A 20,573-nucleotide genomic window follows, 5' to 3' on the forward strand; every position below is an offset into this window, starting at 1 on the left:
GGAAGAAAATAGCTGCTAGTCTTCTGAAACTAATGCTTAATCAGTGATGGAAAGAAAGAAAGTAACTAAGAAGCTTCATCCAGCTAATTAAATAAAGCTGGTTATTCTGCTGGAAACAGTTAATGAACCTCAAGTAATATAATTATTTTCAGAATATTAAAGCAGGAAAAAAGTGATTACTTATTTAAGACTAAATAATTACAATGTATTCTTCACTGTAAGAGGTTATAGATGCCAAAGACTAAATAACTACTATGCTTCTGATTCGCCATAAAAAGGTATTTTGCTGGAGTTATTACATTTGATATCTAGCTTGTACTGAATTTTCTTATCTTTTCCAGGATAATCACCAGTGATCTCTAAGGGAATTTGCCTCCCCTGGTGCCTCTTATTATTCTCCTTTTAAGGGTCTTGCTGTATTTGATTGCCCTTAAAATCAGCTGTGATTGTATTAACTGTGCAGAAGGGATGAAGTGCAATGATTCTGCTCACGGCAGTAGCAGCTCTGAGCTGAGCCCTGTGCTTTCTCCTCTGCTGAAACACCACTGGGGTGGTGGGATTCGGCCTCACAGGCTGAAATCATTCCTCTCAGCTGGAGTTCAGCTTGTCTCTGAAATGTTGTACATCTCTTCTCTTTTGAGATTATGGACAAAGGGGAATTTCTCTTAGAAAGGAAGGCTGTGGCCTAATTATCCCTGCAAGTGCTGGGAGCTTCCATTTTGGGAGCAGAGTCTGCATAATGCTGGGCGCTTAAAAAAAAATCCTATCCGGCTTTGTCATAATAATCACTCTAATTTTTTTCTTCTTAGCATCTGAAAGCTATCGTGTGAGGTGGTTAAAGAAACAAAATACCACAACTCCTGAGCTGGGAGGGAAGTTCATGCAGAGATGGTATCTCAGTCAGCTTCAGACAAATGGCGTTTATTTATGAGGCAGATCGCTGAGGCAGGGGCAGTTTGGAACAGCCTGTCCTGGGAGGCATCCCTGAAGGAAAGCATTCCCGTGTCTGGTCTGCTCCGCTCCCCTGCTGTTCTCCTTGTTGATTGAACAGCCGACCCTGCTCCCTGCCTGGAAGCAAGTAAAGCCCAATCCCCGCAACACCCTTATGATGAGTTTGTCTGAGTTTTGAAGGCTCTTTGGTCAGGTGGGAAGGCTCACTGCTCCTCCACCCCTGTTCACCTCTGCAGGGGTCAGGCTCAGGCTGGGCGGGAAGAAGGCCAGAAAGCTGTGCGCGTTTGGAGAGAATGGGACTGCATTTCCACCTGCCTCCTCAAGCCTGACTCGGCTCCCCTTCTCATCCAAGGACATCATATGAAAAACACAAATTGCAAAACATATCCTCTTGTTTTCACTCCTTTCACTTATCTGAGTTATATTCAGTGCCCCATACCACACATGCTTTTACCAAATGCTCCTTTTGCTTTGCTGGGAGCAACAACCCTAACTGTGGATCCAGCTCATGATCATGGAAATAAACATCTCAGCCATTTAAAATTATATTTTACACTTGAGAGAGACATGCTGAGGACATAGAGAAACAATATATTTAGTTAGGCTTTTAAAATGTGACACATCTATTGTGTGTTCCATTACAGCTTTTAAAAAGTCTCAGTTTCTGTATAGTAAGTCTTGCTATAATACTACCGTTTAATTAAATGGGAGTCAGCACTGGGAACAATTAAAATGAGTTTATGCGCTTTCAAGGAAACCCTATAGCAAGATGTGCAAAATAGCATACAATAAAATGAAAAATTAAGCCCCTAGTGGCTTAGAGCTGCTGCATGTAAGAAAATTGATGAAAAGCATTTTAAGAAAGTGTAGAGAGGAGTGTGTTCTGCCTCAAGGTACCAGCCCATGTCCCTTGGATTTTTGCCATTGGCAAAAGACTCCAAATGGATTTATGCTTCAATACTAATAAGAGAAATTCATCCCCCCAAAATCACTTTCTTTAAAACCCTGAATAGGAGTGGATGTCACCTAGCAGAAAGTTTGCATAAATAGGTAAAGAAGATATCTTTATTCTGAATAGTCTCTGAGCAGTTTCAATCAAGAGTTTCTCTACTTGTGGCATTTAGTGAAGGCTAATTTGATTTTAGGATATATTTTGTACAGTAACATATGTAAGCAAACAGTGACTCTTTCTTAACTAGAACACAATATGTACATTTTATTGCATATTAAAACCCATTTCAACATTGCATTCAGCACAGAGTTGCTTACTGTTTCCCTCTCTCTGCATCAGTATAAAAAAGCAGCCTTGAAATGAACATCAAAACTAAATGACATTGAATATAATGAAACAACATTGAGTCTAATGAAGCAGAATTGCTATGTAAACAGGGATGCTTTTATCTCATTGGAATTTTTATGTCCTTGTATGTCTCTCAGCTACATTTTTGTAACCTAATTCTTATGAAATGTCTGATATCTCTATGATTGTTAACAGGGACCAAGACAGCACTGTGATGTGAGCTTAACTGAGTGGTGTGGAAGTAACATCAAGTTTGCTTCTTTGGAAGCAAAATGTTTATTGTCCTCACCTTACTTCAGGGGATTGACTGTAAGACTTGGTAAACCCTAAATGTAACTAGGTCTCCTAAGAGGAATGCATTGCAGACAGTCAAGGATTGGGTTAATGTGTTGTTTGGAAGCTCCATCCTCGTGAGTTTTTTCAGCCCTCTCCTTGTCTTTTGATGCCTTTATCCAGATACCCACAGTAACAATCCCAGAAATAACAGCAAACCTCATGAAACTTTGGGCTGAGAACCATGCATTTCACTTTCTTACTGTAACATAAGCCTTACCAGGACACTAGCTGACCTTCCTCTGCCAAGGAGGGGAGAAACACCCAGGCACTGCCTGCGCACCTGCTCTTCATCAACTCAGGATGTTGCAGGAGCTCTGAGAAAGTTCATGGTTCTTCCATTGCAAATTAAAATACTAGGAAAGACCTTCTTCACATATACTTTTTATTATCACCTTATTTTGATTCTGTACTTGTAAGTCATGCACTTTAATATATTTGTCTTGCAGCTGAACATCTTTCAGTTCCTCACTGATAGGAGCTTTTTGCCCTTTTGGAAAGCAGCTTAAAATTCAGCCTTTCAAGTTAATGTGCTGCAGCTCCTATATAGGAGTTGTGCTGAGCAGAAGCATGTGAATAAATACTGCTACTCAGCGGTATTGAACATGGAAATATTTCTGATAGTACACAAGGCCCTTCCTAGTTCTCCATAGACCACCTGAACTTAAAAACATATGATGGCAAGGTAAATCAATGTCTCTTTGCCTGAAATGTAGTCAGTGGAAGAAAGAGAGGAAGCCACTGTGTTGTCTATCACTGTAAACTGTCTTGTTCTCCTAATGGCTTCTTCATCTAAAATACCATCAACACTGCAAAATCTTGCAGCTGTGGTGCTGTTCTTAAACCTCCTGCTCCTGAAAGTTTGTGTGTGGTTTTGGTTTTATTTTCCTGAGAATTTGTTTTGCTAAAAATTCTTTCTAGATCTTTGACCTACTGCATTTCTCTGTGTGCTGTATTTTAATGGGTGCAGGGCACAGAAGAATTATGACATAAGGCTTGTACATTTATAAAGGCTGAGGACTTGGGTCTTAAAATGCATTCTTCTTCCATGGATTGTTAAGTCTGTAATTAGAAATTTAGGGGAAGAGCTAGCTGGCCCAACTTCCAAATATTGAAAAACCTCACAGTAATGTAGCATATAACTGAAATCACATAAAGTTTGGGTGTAAGGAATGAAGCTTCTGACACCTCATTTTCATTATGAAGATGATAACAAGAATGGAAAATGTCACAAGAATAATTCACATATGTTTGGTCTTTAGTACCATAATTATCTAGTCTGTCTTGCTTTGGGCTCCCCTTTTCCTACATAACTTTTGGGAAAAGGTGGGTCTGGCTTTGAATGGCCTAATAAATACAAGTAATAGCTTGTCATTTGTTTAATATTTTGAACTGAAAGGTCAAGGGTAGGAAGATTAAAAAGTCATTGAGGGAAATGCTCTCAGTAAAAGCCTTCTCTTGCTGGAAGTAACATAGTTTCATAAGTAAGCATAAAATAAGTTTAAGAAGGCTCCAAGCCCAAATTAAAGCAGAAAGGAGAATAATGTTAGTGTACAGATACCACTAGCCATAGAAGGGTAAGTGAAATGAAAAACCAGGCAGTAAAATGATCGTCAGTATTCCCCATAGTGGCTCTGTGGCACTAATTATGATTTTTTATTGAATTTTTGAGATTATGTAGAAAATCTGTCTGAAAGTTAGTGAGTCGGAAGTAATGACTGAAGTGCTATTGAGCCTAATCTTTTGATTTTGGCCTTTGCTGAATAAATCCGAGCTTTTCATGACCTTTCCAGGTAAATGATTGCCTGTGCAGTAAGTAACCAGTACCCCTTTTTTGGTGTATGGATCCCGGGACAGACAATTTTGCTCAGATAAACCCACTTAAGCAAATACCTCACTGCAGTGAAGTATATCAAGCTTACTGCAAAGTTAGCTCTCAGTGAGGGCAATGTAATAATGTGTTTAAAGACATACATAACTGCATGTGACAATTTGTGTGCATGCTGTTTTGTCAATAAGCACTGCTGTCTTCTTGTCTGCTTGCCCAAAATCTGGTTCCTGCTGCATGTGTTACAGCATACCAAGATAGGCTGAAATTTGCATGGTCAACCAAAGAGATGTACTACTGGGATCCTCTGTCCCATCTAGAAAAGGAAATGGGTTATGAGGCTGACTTCATCCCCCTCCTCTCATGTATGGGGATTCTCATGCATGAACTAGATTTTCTTTCTGTGCTTTGACCCTTTAAGCCATCTCTTCTGCTCCTCAATCAGGCAAGGAAATCATGCTATCACCACCTCATTGCTGGCTGTAGCTGTGCTTGCAAAACCCCAGATGAGAGTTAATCAAAGAGTATTTTATGAAAAGCTGCCTGCTGCCAAACAACTGTCTTAAATTCCAGCATCTTCACACAAGCCATCTCCTCTCATCTTCCATATCTGAGGAGCCACATTCCTGTCCCTTTTGCATGGGAGGGAAGTGGAGGAGAAATTCAAGAGCTCTTTGTCCCAACTTTTTTTGCTGCTCTGAAGGTGCTCATTTACAGAGAGTTCTGCCTTGCCCCACTTTTCTCCTTGGCAGTGCTGCAGTATGCAAGCTCCCATGATTCAAGGCTGTCTGCAGAAGTGGATGAAATTGTGTTATCTGTGCACTGTAAGAAGACATGAGGCAAATGGGTCCTTTTCTTCCCTCAGGAACACTGGGACGTTTTGATATTTTCATGGGGTCCCAGGCAAGTTCTCTTCTAGCTTTCCTCCAAAATATGTTCTTTCCATCACAGAGAATGGGATAGTGTCTGCAAAGATCTTGAAATAAGCTGTTAATTTTGCATATTTGTTCAGAATGACAGCATGGGAGCCTTTTGTCTAGAATGTCTTCTTTTTATTAAAGCAAACAGGCTGAGTGGGCACATAATGGGGGTGTGTAGTTGTGTATTTGGTAGGCAGAAGGCATTTTATCATTTTAGTGAAAAGATGTGAGTGTGATGAATACAGTCTGGAATGTAACTAGGAGTTTATTATGCACTTGAGGATATCTGCGTTTTTATAAGTCTCTTGTAGCTCTGGTGAACATGGAAGCACAACCCAGCTGTACAAGGCTGAAAGCTCAGAAAAAAATATTGTCTTTGCCACTGCCACAGGTCACACTGGGTCCTATCAGCTGGTCCTATGGAGGGTTGAAAGACACTCGTGGCTACACACAAGTGTTTGGTACTGAAGGTGTGATTAATATCAAGTGTGGTATTTTCTCTCAGCATTAAAGGTGGAAATGTACCTGTAATTATCATCATCTAAGTTAAAAATGTTACTGCAACAGTGCTAGGTCATTCTGACCTTCTGCAGAACAAAGAGAAAACACCATTAAGTACTTCTTTTATGGTTTCTTAACAGCACCAGTTTTTCCCTGTGATACTCTGAGCAGTTAAAACCAGTCCTCCCACAGAGAAGGATCATGCTCTTTCTGTTTAGTTGCAGAAAATATTTACCATATACTATGGCAAATCACATAATCAATCTTCATACTAATCATTCTCTGCTGGAAGCTATTTACTACAAAAACTTCTGAAATTTTCTTACTAGCTGGAGAGCAGAGTCACAGCCAAAAGAGTGATTCATTTATGTTTTTTAAAAAATAAAACCAAAATTGAATACTTTGAAACAGGCTTGAGTATTTCAGATTAGATGTGTAAAGGCTGAACAAAGAGACACTCAGAAATTGTCTTCTTCAGTAGCGCTTCTCCTTTAATCTCCCCAGATCTAATTATACATAGCCTTTATTTGCCCTCATGCTGCCATTTAAATTACTGGCTTCTGATGATTTGCATTTATTTGGTTGCAGTGGTTTCATTTGTGTTAACTCTGACGTGCACCAGCACCCATGGTTGTGCCACCCACATCCTATGGCATAACAGCAAATGGACTGAAGGAGTGAGATACATCAGTGCCTGGCTTGTAGAAAACCTGCTGTATGTGCAAAAGGTCTCAGGGACCAAGTGATGTTTTGTGATCCTCTTGAAGCACTGAGGAGGAGCACCTCGGGGTGTGGGAGAGCCTTAGACCTCTTGCTGTGCTCTGTGGCCATTCTGACTGTGCTTATGTGGCACTTGAAGAAAGTATATTGAGATTCATGCCAGTTTGGTTTTGAGGGAGTTGCAAGAAAGTACCTGTGATTCAGAAAAGATAAAAAGAAAAAGAAATAAAAATAAAGAAATACCAGGCAAGTGAAGCTTTTAGATGCCTGGAACTTGTAGTACATCCCTTCAGGAAGGAAATGGACAGATACAACACAGCTGAACAGGGACTCAAATTGTTCTGGAAAGAAAACATAGAAATTTGCTTTTAAATATATATCTAGTATAGAGCTGCAGCATGCCTCACCTTCTGCTGCACTGTATATTTGATTTGCTTTCCAAAATCAAGCAACTTAAGATTTGAGTCACCCTCCATTAAGTTGAACAAAATGAAAATGCCAACACTTTTGGAACATGTTGGCGTGGGCCTTAAACTGGAAAACAAACATAGCATCAAGCTGCCCTTCTCAATTTGAATGGAGAGAAAGAAGCTATGCAGTGAAGTATGGAATTTGTAGGACTGGGTCTTTCGCAATGCTCTCTGGCGAAAAGCACCGGACAACAGAAAACTTCAGTCTTTGTTGAATGAGATCTGCTTCTTGACTCATTTCCAGTGTTACTGTTCTTATTTTTTTCTTGTTTACCTTGTTCAGTACTCAAAAGCTGATTCACAGGAAAAGCTTTGACAACCTAAAGCAGAATAATGTGGGACATCAGTGAAAATAGTGCAGCCCACAGTGAGGGGGCATGAATTTCAGCTTCTCTTACCATCTGAGTGCATCTTGTCTGGTGGGAGATGGAATAAAAGTGGGAGAGGGCTTGTCCTAAAGCGTTACAGAGTGCAGACTGGAGTAGAGGACTGTTATGGCAGGTGCTACACCTGCAGTCTCACCGTCACCCATTATTGGCTTCCCTCCTCCTTACCTCCACTGCACATTGCTGCAGCAAAGCACACGTGCAGTAGGAGGTCTGGCCATCAGAAGGCATCAGGGAGGCTAAAGCTACAGGAAAATTATATTAGATGGTGTGCCTGAAGGCATTTGGTCAGAAAAGCACATGAGCCCAGAGCAGTGTGGGGAAAGAGTGAGTGGGATGTCATCAGAGGCATTCAGTGCTGGGTTTTGCAAATGGGATGAGGTACTTCACATAATCCCTAGTGCAAAACACACTTAATACTGTTTCAGCAGGGTTGTCATTTCCAGCTTAATGAACTTAATGTCCACAGTGTTTGACTCTGAAAATTGCTATCAGTTTTCTCCTGTGCAAACAACAGTGCAGGTAGTGCCTGATTTGCAGTGTGGTCACACCTGGTGCCCCCACTGTGACCAGAGCACCTAATAGGTGCAATGCGATCACATTTGCTTTGAATGGTGGTACAAGGCAGCAGCTTCTGTAGGTCTCAGGGGGATGCTAACAGGAAAAATCAGCCCTCCCGGGGTTCAGACAGACCCCTTCTCAGGTGAGGAGGGCAAGCACCTTGTACTTCATCTTTTTTTCTGTGGCCACAAGAAGTGGAGGAGCTATGGCTAAGGCTGTCAGGAGAAGCAAAACACAAGAGCAAATTGATCTTATTTGCCCACCAATGTCTTCTTGTAAGAGTCACACAGATTCCACTGACTGCACAGCTCTAAGAGCAAGGTCCCATTATATGTTCAGGCAGGTGAAAGGTGGCCTGCAGGCAGGTGCTGTGGTGACTGTCACTGCATGGTGTTTCCCAAAACTTACAGCACACTGGCTGTGGAGGCTCCTTGGAATGTTTCCCCTCACTTCCCTTGTGATACTCATCACCAAGAAATATGGTGGCACAGGGACCTGACATGTTACCCCCAAAACAGTGACAAAGGCATGGGGGTAAAGAGGCAGATTATCCATTTAAAAAAGATACTGGATCCTACCTTTATTTCTGCAACATAAAGTGAAACAGTGATAGAAAGGCACTGCAGTCTGATGTAGTCATGGACACAAGAGTAGATTTCCACCATGATTAATGATTTCTATCACTTAAAAAAGGGCATTTTAATGTTTTAAATACCCATTTCATAAAGATCATAGTTTTCAGGTTGTACCATAGGGCTGATTAATGTACCCCTCAGGTGTGCCAGAGGCTCACGTTTATTACACACACGATGCACCCATTAATCGGCAGTGCAGTGTGGTCTGTCATGCCATATTGCTTAATTACACCGTCTCCCCCCGCCCAGGGCTTATGTGTACTGTGCAAAGCCATAAATACTCCAGCAGCTCTATTTTCACTGAAATCAATAAGGAGTTTTGCCATTGTACTGGGATGAAAGCAGGACTTCGTGTTAAACTGAAATAATGCAGCTAACAAAGACTTTCAAGTGGGAAGAGGGGCAGCAAAGGACACATGAATTATGACAGATCAGACTCAAAGGTAATCTGAAAAAATGACAGAATAAACTGGCAAATGTTAAAAGAAGCATAAGAATAGGAAGATAGAAGGCAAAATGAAAATTGGACAAGAGGTAAAAATAAATAAGAAAAACTTCAAGTTGATAAAGAACAAGAAGTGAATGAGCAACAGGAATTCTGCAAAACAAAAAGATTAATTTTGCAGCAGAAGCGGCTGATGTTGTTGAATAAATAAATTAATTATGTGTCTGTTTTCATAGAGGAGCATGGTAAAAATTCATTGTATCAGAAACATGATTGTTCCTGGGGTAATGTGGGGAGAACATGAGTAAGCCCACCACTGAGATACAAGTGCTGGACAACCAGGGCTCCTCTTCTGGTTCTCCTGGGAATTTGCTCTTTTATGTGTAGTTGGCCTGCTTATCTCTCTGTGATTCAGCCAAGGTGGTGGTGGTCTCCTGGGACAAGGTCTGTTCTCTTTGTCCAGTGTTTTGGTCAGAGGACCTGTCTGAGTACCTGTCCTGCTTCTGGCAGGACTACAGTCACTGTTTATCACCAAGAAACTGCCAGATAACTAGCATTCCTGCACTACTAGAATAACTGAAAAGGCAGGAAATTTGGACAAAAGAAAATAATTTAATTTTTGGCAGCTATACCTTTTGCTTTCATCCTGTAAAATAATTTGCCACGACAGATATTTGACAGTGTTTACATCAGTCCAGCCCTAGATGTTTATCTACTGTCCATCACAGCAATCTGTTTGATTGTATAATAGGAAAAGATCTGCTGAGAATTTTTTGATGGGCTAAATTAGCACTCGGTCAGTTTACAAACACAGTGGATGGCAAGATTCAGAAATATATTGGTCATTTGTCTTTCTCTTGTTATGAATACAAGTTAAGTGCAGCAGAATAAAGAAGGATGCATTGGATCTGAAAGGGTATAACAATTTAACTCAAGGAGACTGCAATCCTAAACTTCAAGGTGTGCTATTTTGTATTAGTCAAGGACTGCTAAATGTTGTCATTTTCCTTTTTGCCAAGTAGTTGGGGCTAGAAGGAGAGTGAAAACATGAGGTATCCTTAAAGAATTTAGCTGAGAATAGTATGGTGTAATAGCTGCAGAATACAAATATTCATACTTAGATTAAAGAAATAAAAATATCCCTAAAGCTTATAGGCTAATATAGCAAGGTCCAAAAACCAATTTGATACTGATACAAACTGACCATCTCTGATTCCATATAAATCAAAGGTAAATAACTAAGCAGGTAATCCTGTAAGTGTTTCATGACAATGAATGAACCTTTGTTTGGAGGGAATAAAAAGAAAGGAAAAAAAACCCACCCAAAGAAACAAAACAAATAAACAGAGAAGGGAAATCCCAAGCCTTACAGGCCTGGAGCTGGAGTGAAAACACAGTGCAAGGATGTTAATGGAAGATGAACCTAGGAATCATTCACCTTTAAAGAATTGCCACCAGAGTATTTTAGGACCAGATTACTCTCTCTTTTTTTTTTTTTTTTTTTACCAGTGTCAAAATAAGTGAGAAATTTGATATACCAGCCAACTCTGTCTTACCATGGCTGAACAAGAAGTGGTTCTGGCTCATGCCGGAGAAAGAAGGCGTGGTGTTTATAATGCACCCCAGATACTGTGGCTCCTGCCAGACAGGATGGGATTTAGTTCCCCAGGGGAGTCTGGATGATTGCTGGGACAGGGACACTCCTGGATAGAGACATCAGCTCCAGAGCTGGAAAAGCACTCGATGCAAGATAAAAGGATGAAGGGAGCCAGTACTGCCAGATCCCTGCAGGCTGGAGAGACAAATTCAGATGTTACGGACACTTGGACATGTATATGTAGTACACTGATAAGGCTATTATAATTTTTCTCTGTTGCTTTTTTCCTTCACTATGTATGAAGAAGTATTAAACCAAACCACACCATTTATCTGTTTAAAAAAGCTGTTTTGACAAAGACCCGCTTACAGCATTAGGAGTACACTTTTTTTCCTTCTCCAATAATAAATCTTTCATAAAATTAAGGCATTGACATTACATCTCTGTTAGGGTAATTTACTCCCCACAGTAATTTTGACTTAGTTTGTTCTACATGGAGTGATATTTTAATCATCCTTTCAGTGCTTATTGATGAGGGTTTGCTGAAAAAGATGAGAAGATTAGTTTAAAATTATCCCTTGTGAGTGTAAAACAATAACAAGGAAGTGAACACAGTCTAAAACAAATTAAGAAATGTAATAGACTTAATAAAAGGCTGATATTTTATTCGAAGTACAATGTGACTGCAAGACTTGCTGTGGTGGGGCTGCACATACGCCTATAAAATGATGTTTTATTTCATTATTTTTAATTGAACATGCACAAATCTGCACCTCTCTAAAAGCAAATGATGAATGAAGAAAATGGTTTGTATTTTGTCCAAAAAATAAAATGTGTTATGTTGACTCAGGCATCATATAAAGAATATGCCTTGTTCCTATACCAATCACCTGGGAATAATTTGCATTTCCTCACCCAGCAGCAACTCACTGGTTTGACAACCCCCCTCATCAACTCTTGGCTTTTCCTGTGTGTGTGAGGGAGTAGATTTCTTCATAGATTAATTAACTGCCAGGTTAGAGGGAGTGGAATTTCTTCCTTGGACACTAAGATCCCTGCAATGCTTCAAGGATACCAAAGGGCATTCATAAAGTCTAAAATTACAGCTTCAAACAAGCACCTTTTTTTTTTTTTAAACTAAGCATGACACAATTTCCACAGTCTCCAGCATTGATGTTAAGTGGTAATCAGCCAGATGAAAAAAAACATGGTTCTAAAGTCCTTTGATGGCTGAACTGTCTCAAAGCTTCGAGACCTTAGCCAGCCTCCACTCAGTGAGACACCTAGTAATCACTTGTTAAAAAAAAGCACAGGGCATTTTTACTAGTCTTTCCCAGGCATTGGAGAAAATGTGGGTTTTAGAAAAACATTTCAGCCAAAAAGCTTTTTACAAGGTGTGAACTGAATAGTTGTATGGAACTGGTTCTTCAAGAATACTGGTGACAGAAGAACATGAGATTTTGAATGTGTCTGCTCTGAGGAGTAGAAGAGAGCCAGGCACTGTGGCCAGATTCCTAGTTGCATTGTGTCCCTAAATCCCTGGCTGAAGATGGGGGTTTTGCATGGCTTGCTCTGTCCTTTTCATCTTAAATTATGCCTGCAGGTTGCAGTGCCTTCCTAAATGGCAGCTGAATGAAGTATGTGCACCTATACCTATATAAATGTATGCAAATGTGGCATAAACTCTTCTGGGTCTGCTGGGGCTACTCTTGCTTTGCCAAGTCATAAACACTGGCTGTTTGGCCTGTTGCACAGTTCGTGGGTTTTGCTGAATTTTTCAGAACTGCTTGGAATTTAAGGCCCTATTCAAGTGTAAAATGTGATTAGCTACAATGAAGTGACTTTTTATCTGACTGATACCCCTTTCTTTCAATTTAGTTGATGAATGTGCAGTGTTAGCCTGGTCACAGAAGATTTCCCTTGTGATCCAAAGAAAGCAGCTGGTGGTACTTCTGATGCTGATATAAAATTACTTGCTCTTTCTATTGTCTATTGTTAAATGCTGAACACAGATATGGAGAAGCAAGGTCTTCAGACAGCTGGAGTGGTGAGAAGTGTCACTTACTACACTCACTACAGCACCTGGATGTTTCAGCTGGGGAAGGATGGTTTTTGGTGAAGGAGTGGGAGCTGGGAGGAAGGGCAATATCCTCAGTGCTCCCTGCTCAATCTGCAGGAGAAAAGATTTTGCTCTGCCCTTTGTGTCTGGGTTCAGGAATGAAGCTTCACATTCGTTTAATTATATCTATTTGCTTTGTGGGGGCACTGCAAGGCTTAATTAAATGTTTACGTATATGGTTTGAGAGGCTCTTATGGAAGGTAGTGCAGAACAGCTTCATGTTAATCCTATTGATTCACGTTATTGTGCCCTATTATGATTAACTTAATCATTTGAGGGCTCAAGGTCCATTCCATTGAATTGAAATACAATAGTGGTGCTTGTTAGATGGCTAAACAGTACACAAGTGTAATGTCCAGCAATCCTGGTCTCTGTGGGCTGCAAAATACAACATTGTAGTTACTGAAAGCTTTCTCTCCATCAGCTTTTCCATGGTAATGAACAGCAAGAAAATATTCGCCAGATATTCTGTGCGCTACTTCAATTTAATTATGTCTTCTCTGACTTGAACAGAAGGCATATAAAGAGTGCTTGTATACTTCTGTAGAAGTCTTAAATGGAAGGAATTGGTTCTGCCTTATTTGCATAGCCTGTCGAGGATGGACCTCAGCGTGCATATGTTGACAGCAATAAGATGATCATTATCCAGCTCATGCCTCCTGTATAGGTAGAGAGGTATGTCTGGATCAGCTGTGCTACTGCTGAGGTACCCTGAGGGTTTAATTCCCAAACTTTCATTTCCTTCCTCTATTTTCAGCTGCTATTAACTTTAAAAGAGGTTTTTTTTTTTTGCACAAGGAAAGATTATGCACAGCACTGGCACCTTATTACTCAGCTGGGTTCTCCAATTGGCTGAAACTCAAAAGTCTTTACTAGTTAGGCTAAAACATTAAAAATGTCTTTTGATAAATGATCTGAAGGGAAAATCAAGCAGATGGCTTTTAGGTCCATCTCACGATGCAACTTTGCAGCAAAATAAAAGTTTCAGTAATGGGCTGTAGAGTTTTATTTAAATCACTATACTATTTAGAGGAAAGGGGTAAATCGTTTAGTTTTGGGGTTTTTTTCTTCTGTTTTTTTTTTTCAGATTTCTCTCCTTGAAATGAACAGAAGCACATTTTGAAGTGCTGGGAAGTTATTCTTTCTTCACTTTTTTGTGGTTGGTCCATCTCTTTTCTACTGTTGTCTCTGATTTTTTATGGGGGATACCCTTTGACTTTCCACGACCTGCTTCTTGATGGACTCATTCACTGTGTGTGCTGTAGGGACAGGATTTACGTGCTGCCTACAGCTAGACATCTCCTCTGTTATAGTGGGTTTATAGGGTGAATTACCTCTTCTGGGAGACTTTGTGAAAAACTGCAGGGAAGTTAGAATAAATGTTTCTAACCAGCTGATTTGGCTTCCAGAATGGGTTAGGTAGATGAAGGCTGGGACGGGCAGCTCCTCTGTGTGTGTGCTGGGAGACGAGGGAACTGCAGGGCCCCCTTCTGCAGAGCACCAAGGTGGCCGATGTTTGTGTGCAGGCATAAATATCAACCCTATGGTTCAGATTTAAAGGCAGAGGTGCAACTGTGGTGTAACTTCAAATTTGTGTTTATTGTATAAGACAGAGCCCAAGCTTTTGGAAAGGCAGGAGCTGCTTTTTGGAGTGTAGATGAAGAAATGTGTTAGAGGGGCAGTATTTCTGACATGTATTTTATCACCCAGTCTTTAAGGAGCAAATCCCTTTAGGCTGATTCCAACTGAGCATTGAAAAAATCAAACGTGAAAGGTCCTTAGTTACTTCTGAACACCTAAGAGAAAAATACGTTGGACTTGTGTACATGCTCATTTTCCTAGTGATAACACCTTCCTCCTTGAAACATGCACTCAGTCCTGTACCATCTATTAGATATTAGCAAAATCTTGGGAATGAATATTGGATGTAATTGTCCAGATGCTCTAATTACAGCTTTTATCAGAAAAATTAAGACACATTTAACATGGACAATTTTTTTTGTTTTGTTCAAGTCAAAAATTGAGAAGGACAAGTGTGTTTACTCTGGCATGGCACTGATTCAGTATGGGCTGAAAGACAGATATTGGGTAAGACCCATGCTCCGGCCCAGTAAATGCTGAGGATGATGTCTTTGTTACTGTCTTTTCATAAATCAGTGTAGCAACTTGTCAAGAACTAGATGTGAAAACACTGAAGCAGCTTACCCTGTGTAAGAGATCTGGGACTGTAGTGTTTCAAAGAATCTGAAATCAAGAAGACTAAACACAGGGACTCTGAGCTGCCATCAATTTGTTATCTTGTGGGCATTAGCTCTTCTGCAGATCCCTGTCTCAGCCAGGGGTACAATTTCTTGTGGGAGTCTGTCCTGTGTCTGCTGGACCACAGTGCCTCTCCCTGGCTGCCTCAGCAGAACCAGATGGATCTGTGCTAAGTCTGTAAGAGAAAGAAAGAAAATGAAACCTGAAATAATGTTGTGTGACAAGTAGGGGGTCAGTCAAAGCTGTCTTAGCTGTCCGAATTGTGCTGGCAGAAAGAGTAAAGATAACAGAATTTTGTCTAAGTCTTGTAATATTACAATGTAAAATAAAATGGAAGTTGCCTCTCATCTCTGCTCTGCCAAGAACAGAGGTAAAATACTCCAGTAAAAGAGGTATAGATTGTGAAACAGTGAACACGACCTCCTATGCTAACGTGATATGCTAAAATGTGGTCTAAACACCACTGTTAGTCATTATGGTCCTCAGTAAAAGGAGTTTTCTCTTGAGAGATGTCAGCTTAAAATACAAGGTCTTGATCTTTTTAATCTTTAATTATAATCCCTCCGGGCAGACCTTTCTGTCACCCTGAACCCCTTTGATTTGAATAACGCTTTGTGGTTCTGGGCACACCAGTCCAGCTAGGAGTTTAGATTCTTACTACACACTGGTATAATAGGTTTTCAGACATTTTGAAAAAAAAAGTTTAAACTCCTAACCTCAAATGAATATGGGTCTCCCTTTTTTTTTTCCTCTTCATATTCTACTCCTTTGTGTAGTTCTTAGTCCCAGGCTTTCTGGTCTTTCTCAGGTGACTGCAGACACTGATGTTTTATTTTTGGATCACATAATGAAAATAAATATGTCAGAGTGGTAAATTGAACTTCACAGATAGTTTCATACTGGAGACTCCAGCCAACATCTCTACTTTTGAAGATATAGCTCCACTTGACCCATGAAGGCATCTCATTTTGTATCTGTAGAGGATGGCAGCTTGGCCAGATATAGACCATCCCATCACACTCAGTACCTGTAAATACCCCTTGCAATGTAGGTTGGTTCTGTAGCACAATCACCTATTTTGCCTTCAAAGACTGATAAAAAGTCCTTGGGAATGATAACTCCAGTGAGGAGCAAACTTTGGAGATAAATGGTACATTGACTTTGCCATTTGCATTTACTGTGCAGCTTGAGATGATTTTAATTATTCAAAAGAGGCAGAATGTTAGTCGCATCTATCTTTGTTCCTCCCCCTAAAGCAAATCCACTCTGTAAATTTTCCTGGGACCACTATAACAATAGTTCCCAGGTATAGTTCCTCTGATTTTCACCCCATTCTTATTCTTTCTTTTGAATTTTTTTGTTGGATGTTTGCGATGCAACAGAATTCAGCTACATTGAGGTATTTTCTTATCAGCTGTCTCAGAACAGATTGATTTAGTCTATTCATGTAGCAAAAAAGGAGAGGATCATAAACACTTTCCACTGGTACAGGCACATACCTAGAAAAATTATGTGGCAGTTAAATAGTCTCATCAACATGAACATTGAGAAAACTCCATCATATTTGTTCATATTAGGAAAACCTGGATATTCAGTGTCTCAGCCTGCACACACATACCTGGCAAGAGGGATGGGAGGCAAGGTAATCCTTCAGTGTGTTTAGAGACATGATCTCTGTATCTTTTCCCTTTGGCTTTCACTACTGCCATCAGCATGGCACCTTCTTTCTTCTTTTCTATGAAAGACAAGAGTTGTTATTCATTACAGTATTAGTCCATTTTTTGGAAGATGCTCTGTGAGAAATATGCGAAGCAGTAGGGAACTGAATGTTCTTACCATCAGATTACAAATTATTTTGGCCAGTAGATTTAAGCACAGAATGGCATTTGCTTTTAGTGGCTTTGAAACTCTACAACCCTAAGAGATAATTCAGATTTTGATTGATCAGGAATGAGGTATTTCATCCTGTGCATGCTCCAAGTAGGAAATGGTTTCAAATTTTTATTTACTGTATGTGAAAATCCTGGGGGGGAAAAAAAAGAGAAAAAGAAAGGAAAGGAAAAAAAGAAAAAAAACCCCCACCATTTCTTAACAGGAGTTTTAAACAAAGCAACCATATGGTGGTGCTAAAGTTACAAAAGATGAATCCTCACAGACCCACTCTGACAAAATGTGCAGAATGTGGCCAGATGAGATATGACAACAAGTACAAATTATAGCAGTGGCAAACCAGTAAACATGGAAATCTGAGTAAATCAGTCATTTCAAATCTATTTGCCAAACTGTGTTTATCCTCTGCAAAACCTCATGATCTCCATAGGAAGCACTTCAGAGCAATCTCTGCAGGGCATTTGCTGGGTGGAGTAAGGATCAAGATATTCCACAGCAGCCTTTTTGCAGACATTACAGCTCATCTTTCAGCCTAATTGAAATGAACAATGATGATACCTGCATTTGTTTTTTCCAACTTGAGTACTCACTTCTCACTTTGAAATTGCGACACAAGAAGACATTGAATGCTAGAGATAATAGATTAAATGCTTTTGGTTTAACGGTTAAAAACTGATTGCATTATTTTGTTTTTGTGTTTATTTCTCATCCCTAAGCTACATGAATATCCTGGCATTTTGCTACAAAAAGAGTATTTTTTACAGATGTCAGGTTGTTTTTTTTCCCTGTGGCTTCACCAGTACAGTCCCATCAATTTCAATGCAATCTCTCTTGCATGTGACAGTGCAGGATTTGTGCTGCAATCTACAATCTTTTGCTGCTTATTCTTGCTGGCCCACATTCCTCAAATTGAGAAAGTACTTTGTTTAATGGTGAGCCCTATGAAAAACCAAGACTAGATTTTGCAAGTTTTCTTTCTTTCTTTTTTTCTTCTTTTTTTAAATTTTTTTTCTTTTCCCAGATCTGTTTTAATCACATAAATTTAGCCCTGGATTTGTGAGCTGGTTACACAGGTCCTCAGTGATGAAAGGTGACATGGGCCAGTTAGCTTTTTTAAAATATATTCTGTAACTAGGGCAGAATAATTGCATTCAAAATCCATGTTTAACATTCATTTACAGGCTCACAACGAGGCACACTGTATGTGCCATTCCCTAATTTGTACCACTCCAGGAACATTCTCCTTGTCTCAGCAATTCACGTTGAGTTTTTTAGATAGAGGTTGAAGATCTGAGCACAGACCTGTTTGCCTCAGAGTTTCAGCATAACCTTGGGCCAATTACTAAACTTCTGTGTATCAGTTTTTCCTTCTATAAAGTGGCAACTACAATACCTGTCACGGAGGTACCGCAGGCTGAGCAGATTGAGATGTGGATGGAATATATCCTGGTGTTAACATGGTATTCATTTGTTAGTAGACTCACAAGAAATCTTCCTTTTTTCTGTCCTTCTTCCCTAAGGCTCCTTTCTTCTTAGGCTAAGCAAGTAATGCCCATTTGTCCCTTCAAGATGGAGCATGAACGAAGTTGTACTGGGTTACTGAGGTCCATTTGACCCCTATTCACTCTCTGCCATCTCCTGTGCCATTTATGATTTCATGAATTCCTGCCACATCCCTTCTCAATTTCCTCTTTTCCAGACAAATGACACTACTCTAATGTCATTGGCCTGTGTTGGGGAGCTGTTCTGTGGCTGTGGTCAGCCTTGCTGAACTTATCTGAGGGTTTGCTATGGACTTTTCCTGACAGGTGGCCTAGAAATGTATGTAGTGTCCAAGATATAGGGGTATAAAATTGTTTTTCTTTTATTCTTCCTGTTTAGCTATTTATAATGAACATTGAACTGTATTTTCATCAGTTATCTGTGAGTGCATCCTCAGCAACTTTGCTGACGACAGCAAGCTGAGTAGTGTGGTTGACATGTCTAAAGGACTAGATACTGTCCAGAGGAACCTAGACAAGCAGCACCCATGGGAACTTTGTGAGTTTTAACAAGGCCAAGTGCAAGGTTCTGCACTTGGCTTGGGGCAAACCCTGGTACTGGTACAACCTCTGGAGATATGGGGGTTGAAAGCAGCCCTGTCAAGAAGGACTTGGAAGTGGTGGTAGGTGAAAATCTGGACAGAACTTGGCAATGTGCACTGTGCTCACAGTCTTGAAAGCCAACTCTACTCTGGGCTGCATCAAAAGATACTGGTCAAGGGAGGGGATTCTGCCCCTCTGCTCCATCCTTGTGACTCCTCACATGGAGTGCTGCATCCAGCATGGTAGGCTGCAACAGAAGCAGGATATGGACCTGCTGGGCTGAGTCATCAGGCTGAGGATCAGTGGGAGGGAGCAACTCTCCTGTAAGGAAAGGCTGAGAAAATTGGAGATGTTTACCTTGGAGAACAGAAGTCTCCAGAATGACCTTATTGCAGCCATTAATATTTACAAGGGGCTTATAAGAAACATTCAAGGTTGGATGAGGCTCTGAGCAACTTGGTCTAATTGAAGATGTCTCTGGTCATTGCAGAAAGGTTGGACTAGTTGGCCTTTAAAGGTCCCTTCCAACCCAAACCATACTCTGATCTACCAAGAACCCAAGATCTTAATAGTAATGGGAAGTAAGCTCAGCTCAAAGACTGTCCCTTTGGGGATTCCTTCTGCCTTGTTGGTGCTGTCTGTGGTAGGGATACAATCTGCAACAGTATGATGATTCTCCTGGTCTTGGAGCTAATTCCATTTCCTAGGAGAAAATGTGCTCCCTGGTTTCCCTGACCACGTGGTCCCTGAGAGCCCCTGAGAAGGACACACAGAGACCACCGTAGAGGGAGAAGAAAAAGAGGGTTTATTGGTGCTGGTCAGGGGTTTATATGGACCTTGGAGGGATTCAAAACCCACCAATAGAAAACAAGAGGGGGTTTGGCTCTAGGCCAATGAGAGTAAGGGGATTTACATTCAATAGGAGAGGGGTTCAGGTAACAGGCATGTTGCAACCTTCCTCCAGAGCCCTGAGATAACAGGGGAAGAAGAAGCAGTGACTTTGCAAAAAGACATTTTAACAGACATTTTGTACATTCAAACAACATTAAAAACATCAGTTGTTAAAGCATTATCAGTGATCTTCTTCACAAATCCATTTCTGGCAGGATTTTCTCCATTCCAAATATTGTAAACCAATTCCCACAAAACACCATAATTTTATAAGTGAGGCTAGGATTGTGGGATTTTTTAGCCATGTATTTCACTCCACATGTATCTATACTGCATTTCATCTATCATTTTATTGTTTGATCACTCAGTCTGGTAACATCTTCAGGAAATAATCTTCATAGATGATTCACCCTTACTATGCTGAATACTTTTCTTTCATAACATGTCATTGAGTTTCTTCAAAAAACTTTACCAATCCAGTCTTTCCACCCCATCTCTCCTTCCTTCATCCCTTTCCCACAGCACTTACGAGTCTGTTGCACAGCACAGACCCAGCACAGCCCGGCTTTCCGGAGAGCTCTCCTAGTGACTTCTCCCCCATGCATGAGCTGACCTTTTACTGCTACCTGGATTTTCTGTCCCTTAATCAATCAATAATTCAAACAAGGGTTTCATCTTTATGC

Source organism: Pithys albifrons, chromosome 2 (assembly GCF_047495875.1).
Source record: "Pithys albifrons albifrons isolate INPA30051 chromosome 2, PitAlb_v1, whole genome shotgun sequence".
In the NCBI taxonomy this organism is placed as follows: domain Eukaryota; kingdom Metazoa; phylum Chordata; class Aves; order Passeriformes; family Thamnophilidae; genus Pithys; species Pithys albifrons.